The sequence below is a fragment of the Oncorhynchus gorbuscha genome, unplaced genomic scaffold (assembly GCF_021184085.1).
Source record: "Oncorhynchus gorbuscha isolate QuinsamMale2020 ecotype Even-year unplaced genomic scaffold, OgorEven_v1.0 Un_scaffold_933, whole genome shotgun sequence".
Classification (NCBI taxonomy): domain Eukaryota; kingdom Metazoa; phylum Chordata; class Actinopteri; order Salmoniformes; family Salmonidae; genus Oncorhynchus; species Oncorhynchus gorbuscha.
In genome coordinates, this window is record NW_025745885.1 from 101,889 (window position 1) to 109,867 (window position 7,979).

Sequence of the window (7,979 nt, forward strand, 5' to 3'; positions counted from 1 at the left end):
GGATCAGCTAAATGCATGTACAATATAATATCTAGACATATCACTGTCTATCTTTAGGGATCAGCTAAATGCATGTACAATATAATATCTAGACATATCACTGTCTATCTTTAGGGATCAGCTAAATGCATGTACAATATAATATCTAGACATATCACTGTCTATCTTTAGGGATCAGCTAAATGCATGTACAATATAATATCTAGACATATCACTGTCTATCTTTAGGGATCAGCTAAATGCATGTACAATATAATATCTAGACATATCACTGTCTATCTTTAGGGATCAGCTAAATGCATGTACAATATAATATCTAGACATATCACTGTCTATCTTTAGGGATCAGCTAAATGCATGTACAATATAATATCTAGACATATCACTGTCTATCTTTAGGGATCAGCTAAATGCATGTACAATATAATATCTAGACATATCACTGTCTATCTTTAGGGATCAGCTAAATGCATGTACAATATAATATCTAGACATATCACTGTCTATCTTTAGGGATCAGCTAAATGCATGTACAATATAATATCTAGACATATCACTGTCTATCTTTAGGGATCAGCTAAATGCATGTACAATATAATATCTAGACATATCACTGTCTATCTTTAGGGATCAGCTAAATGCATGTACAATATAATATCTAGACATATCACTGTCTATCTTTACTGGGATCAGCTAAATGCATGTACAATATAATATCTAGACATATCACTGTCTATCTTTAGGGATCAGCTAAATGCATGTACAATATAATATCTAGACATATCACTGTCTATCTTTAGGGATCAGCTAAATGCATGTACAATATAATATCTAGACATATCACTGTCTATCTTTAGGGATCAGCTAAATGCATGTACAATATAATATCTAGACATATCACTGTCTATCTTTAGGGATCAGCTAAATGCATGTACAATATAATATCTAGACATATCACTGTCTATCTTTAGGGATCAGCTAAATGCATGTACAATATAATATCTAGACATATCACTGTCTATCTTTAGGGATCAGCTAAATGCATGTACAATATAATATCTAGACATATCACTGTCTATCTTTAGGGATCAGCTAAATGCATGTACAATATAATATCTAGACATATCACTGTCTATCTTTAGGGATCAGCTAAATGCATGTACAATATAATATCTAGACATATCACTGTCTATCTTTATGGGTCTATCAGCTAAATGCATGTACAATATAATATCTAGACATATCACTGTCTATCTTTAGGGATCAGCTAAATGCATGTACAATATAATATCTAGACATATCACTGTCTATCTTTAGGGATCAGCTAAATGCATGTACAATATAATATCTAGACATATCACTGTCTATCTTTAGGGATCAGCTAAATGCATGTACAATATAATATCTAGACATATCACTGTCTATCTTTAGGGATCAGCTAAATGCATGTACAATATAATATCTAGACATATCACTGTCTATCTTTAGGGATCAGCTAAATGCATGTACAATATAATATCTAGACATATCATCTTTGTCTATCTTTACTGGGATCAGCTAAATGCATGTACAATATAATATCTAGACATATCACTGTCTATCTTTAGGGATCAGCTAAATGCATGTACAATATAATATCTAGACATATCACTGTCTATCTTTAGGGATCAGCTAAATGCATGTACAATATAATATCTAGACATATCACTGTCTATCTTTAGGGATCAGCTAAATGCATGTACAATATAATATCTAGACATATCACTGTCTATCTTTAGGGATCAGCTAAATGCATGTACAATATAATATCTAGACATATCACTGTCTATCTTTAGGGATCAGCTAAATGCATGTACAATATAATATCTAGACATATCACTGTCTATCTTTAGGGATCAGCTAAATGCATGTACAATATAATATCTAGACATATCACTGTCTATCTTTAGGGATCAGCTAAATGCATGTACAATATAATATCTAGACATATCACTGTCTATCTTTAGGGATCAGCTAAATGCATGTACAATATAATATCTAGACATATCACTGTCTATCTTTAGGGATCAGCTAAATGCATGTACAATATAATATCTAGACATATCACTGTCTATCTTTAGGGATCAGCTAAATGCATGTACAATATAATATCTAGACATATCACTGTCTATCTTTAGGGATCAGCTAAATGCATGTACAATATAATATCTAGACATATCACTGTCTATCTTTAGGGATCAGCTAAATGCATGTACAATATAATATCTAGACATATCACTGTCTATCTTTAGGGATCAGCTAAATGCATGTACAATATAATATCTAGACATATCACTGTCTATCTTTAGGGATCAGCTAAATGCATGTACAATATAATATCTAGACATATCACTGTCTATCTTTAGGGATCAGCTAAATGCATGTACAATATAATATCTAGACATATCACTGTCTATCAGGGATATAAATGCATACAATATAATATCTAGACATATCACTGTCTATCTTTAGGGATCAGCTAAATGCATGTACAATATAATATCTAGACATATCACTGTCTATCTTTAGGGATCAGCTAAATGCATGTACAATATAATATCTAGACATATCACTGTCTATCTTTAGGGATCAGCTAAATGCATGTACAATATAATATCTAGACATATCACTGTCTATCTTTAGGGATCAGCTAAATGCATGTACAATATAATATCTAGACATATCACTGTCTATCTTTAGGGATCAGCTAAATGCATGTACAATATAATATCTAGACATATCACTGTCTATCTTTAGGGATCAGCTAAATGCATGTACAATATAATATCTAGACATATCACTGTCTATCTTTAGGGATCAGCTAAATGCATGTACAATATAATATCTAGACATATCACTGTCTATCTTTATGGGATCAGTCTATCTAAATGCATGTACAATATAATATCTAGACATATCACTGTCTATCTTTAGGGATCAGCTAAATGCATGTACAATATAATATCTAGACATATCACTGTCTATCTTTAGGGATCAGCTAAATGCATGTACAATATAATATCTAGACATATCACTGTCTATCTTTAGGGATCAGCTAAATGCATGTACAATATAATATCTAGACATATCACTGTCTATCTTTAGGGATCAGCTAAATGCATGTACAATATAATATCTAGACATATCACTGTCTATCTTTAGGGATCAGCTAAATGCATGTACAATATAATATCTAGACATATCACTGTCTATCTTTAGGGATCAGCTAAATGCATGTACAATATAATATCTAGACATATCACTGTCTATCTTTAGGGATCAGCTAAATGCATGTACAATATAATATCTAGACATATCACTGTCTATCTTTAGGGATCAGCTAAATGCATGTACAATATAATATCTAGACATATCACTGTCTATCTTTAGGGATCAGCTAAATGCATGTACAATATAATATCTAGACATATCACTGTCTATCTTTAGGGATCAGCTAAATGCATGTACAATATAATATCTAGACATATCACTGTCTATCTTTAGGGATCAGCTAAATGCATGTACAATATAATATCTAGACATATCACTGTCTATCTTTAGGGATCAGCTAAATGCATGTACAATATAATATCTAGACATATCACTGTCTATCTTTAGGGATCAGCTAAATGCATGTACAATATAATATCTAGACATATCACTGTCTATCTTTAGGGATCAGCTAAATGCATGTACAATATAATATCTAGACATATCACTGTCTATCTTTAGGGATCAGCTAAATGCATGTACAATATAATATCTAGACATATCACTGTCTATCTTTAGGGATCAGCTAAATGCATGTACAATATAATATCTAGACATATCACTGTCTATCTTTAGGGATCAGCTAAATGCATGTACAATATAATATCTAGACATATCACTGTCTATCTTTAGGGATCAGCTAAATGCATGTACAATATAATATCTAGACATATCACTGTCTATCTTTAGGGATCAGCTAAATGCATGTACAATATAATATCTAGACATATCACTGTCTATCTTTAGGGATCTAAATGCATGTACAATATAATATCTAGACATATCACTGTCTAGGGATCAGCTAAATGCATGTACAATATAATATCTAGACATATCACTGTCTATCTTTAGGGATCAGCTAAATGCATGTACAATATAATATCTAGACATATCACTGTCTATCTTTAGGGATCAGCTAAATGCATGTACAATATAATATCTAGACATATCACTGTCTATCTTTAGGGATCAGCTAAATGCATGTACAATATAATATCTAGACATATCACTGTCTATCTTTAGGGATCAGCTAAATGCATGTACAATATAATATCTAGACATATCACTGTCTATCTTTAGGGATCAGCTAAATGCATGTACAATATAATATCTAGACATATCACTGTCTATCTTTAGGGATCAGCTAAATGCATGTACAATATAATATCTAGACATATCACTGTCTATCTTTAGGGATCAGCTAAATGCATGTACAATATAATATCTAGACATATCACTGTCTATCTTTAGGGATCAGCTAAATGCATGTACAATATAATATCTAGACATATCACTGTCTATCTTTAGGGATCAGCTAAATGCATGTACAATATAATATCTAGACATATCACTGTCTATCTTTAGGGATCAGCTAAATGCATGTACAATATAATATCTAGACATATCACTGTCTATCTTTAGGGATCAGCTAAATGCATGTACAATATAATATCTAGACATATCACTGTCTATCTTTAGGGATCAGCTAAATGCATGTACAATATAATATCTAGACATATCACTGTCTATCTTTAGGGATCAGCTAAATGCATGTACAATATAATATCTAGACATATCACTGTCTATCTTTAGGGATCAGCTAAATGCATGTACAATATAATATCTAGACATATCACTGTCTATCTTTAGGGATCAGCTAAATGCATGTACAATATAATATCTAGACATATCACTGTCTATCTTTAGGGATCAGCTAAATGCATGTACAATATAATATCTAGACATATCACTGTCTATCTTTAGGGATCAGCTAAATGCATGTACAATATAATATCTAGACATATCACTGTCTATCTTTAGGGATCAGCTAAATGCATGTACAATATAATATCTAGACATATCACTGTCTATCTTTAGGGATCAGCTAAATGCATGTACAATATAATATCTAGACATATCACTGTCTATCTTTAGGGATCAGCTAAATGCATGTACAATATAATATCTAGACATATCACTGTCTATCTTTAGGGATCAGCTAAATGCATGTACAATATAATATCTAGACATATCACTGTCTATCTTTAGGGATCAGCTAAATGCATGTACAATATAATATCTAGACATATCACTGTCTATCTTTAGGGATCAGCTAAATGCATGTACAATATAATATCTAGACATATCACTGTCTATCTTTAGGGATCAGCTAAATGCATGTACAATATAATATCTAGACATATCACTGTCTATCTTTAGGGATCAGCTAAATGCATGTACAATATAATATCTAGACATATCACTGTCTATCTTTAGGGATCAGCTAAATGCATGTACAATATAATATCTAGACATATCACTGTCTATCTTTAGGGATCAGCTAAATGCATGTACAATATAATATCTAGACATATCACTGTCTATCTTTAGGGATCAGCTAAATGCATGTACAATATAATATCTAGACATATCACTGTCTATCTTTAGGGATCAGCTAAATGCATGTACAATATAATATCTAGACATATCACTGTCTATCTTTAGGGATCAGCTAAATGCATGTACAATATAATATCTAGACATATCACTGTCTATCTTTAGGGATCAGCTAAATGCATGTACAATATAATATCTAGACATATCACTGTCTATCTTTAGGGATCAGCTAAATGCATGTACAATATAATATCTAGACATATCACTGTCTATCTTTAGGGATCAGCTAAATGCATGTACAATATAATATCTAGACATATCACTGTCTATCTTTAGGGATCAGCTAAATGCATGTACAATATAATATCTAGACATATCACTGTCTATCTTTAGGGTCACTAAATATAATATCTAGACATATCACTGTCTATCTTTAGGGATCAGCTAAATGCATGTACAATATAATATCTAGACATATCACTGTCTATCTTTAGGGATCAGCTAAATGCATGTACAATATAATATCTAGACATATCACTGTCTATCTTTAGGGATCAGCTAAATGCATGTACAATATAATATCTAGACATATCACTGTCTATCTTTAGGGATCAGCTAAATGCATGTACAATATAATATCTAGACATATCACTGTCTATCTTTAGGGATCAGCTAAATGCATGTACAATATAATATCTAGACTAGATCATATCACTGTCTATCTTTCACTGGGATCAGCTAAATGCATGTACAATATAATATCTAGACATATCACTGTCTATCTTTAGGGATCAGCTAAATGCATGTACAATATAATATCTAGACATATCACTGTCTATCTTTAGGGATCAGCTAAATGCATGTACAATATAATATCTAGACATATCACTGTCTATCTTTAGGGATCAGCTAAATGCATGTACAATATAATATCTAGACATATCACTGTCTATCTTTAGGGATCAGCTAAATGCATGTACAATATAATATCTAGACATATCACTGTCTATCTTTAGGGATCAGCTAAATGCATGTACAATATAATATCTAGACATATCACTGTCTATCTTTAGGGATCAGCTAAATGCATCAATATAATATCTAGACATAAATGTCTATCTTTAGGGATGTAAATGCAATATAATATCTAGACATATCACTGTCTATCTTTAGGGATCAGCTAAATGCATGTACAATATAATATCTAGACATATCACTGTCTATCTTTAGGGATCAGCTAAATGCATGTACAATATAATATCTAGACATATCACTGTCTATCTTTAGGGATCAGCTAAATGCATGTACAATATAATATCTAGACATATCACTGTCTATCTTTAGGGATCAGCTAAATGCATGTACAATATAATATCTAGACATATCACTGTCTATCTTTAGGGATCAGCTAAATGCATGTACAATATAATATCTAGACATATCACTGTCTATCTTTAGGGATCAGCTAAATGCATGTACAATATAATATCTAGACATATCACTGTCTATCTTTAGGGATCAGCTAAATGCATGTACAATATAATATCTAGACATATCACTGTCTATCTTTAGGGATCAGCTAAATGCATGTACAATATAATATCTAGACATATCACTGTCTATCTTTAGGGATCAGCTAAATGCATGTACAATATAATATCTAGACATATCACTGTCTATCTTTAGGGATCAGCTAAATGCATGTACAATATAATATCTAGACATATCACTGTCTATCTTTAGGGATCAGCTAAATGCATGTACAATATAATATCTAGACATATCACTGTCTATCTTTAGGGATCAGCTAAATGCATGTACAATATAATATCTAGACATATCACTGTCTATCTTTAGGGATCAGCTAAATGCATGTACAATATAATATCTAGACATATCACTGTCTATCTTTAGGGATCAGCTAAATGCATGTACAATATAATATCTAGACATATCACTGTCTATCTTTAGGGATCAGCTAAATGCATGTACAATATAATATCTAGACATATCACTGTCTATCTTTAGGGATCAGCTAAATGCATGTACAATATAATATCTAGACATATCACTGTCTATCTTTAGGGATCAGCTAAATGCATGTACAATATAATATCTAGACATATCACTGTCTATCTTTAGGGATCAGCTAAATGCATGTACAATATAATATCTAGACATATCACTGTCTATCTTTATGCATGGATCAGACTAAATGCATGTACAATATAATATCTAGACATATCACTGTCTATCTTTAGGGATCAGCTAAA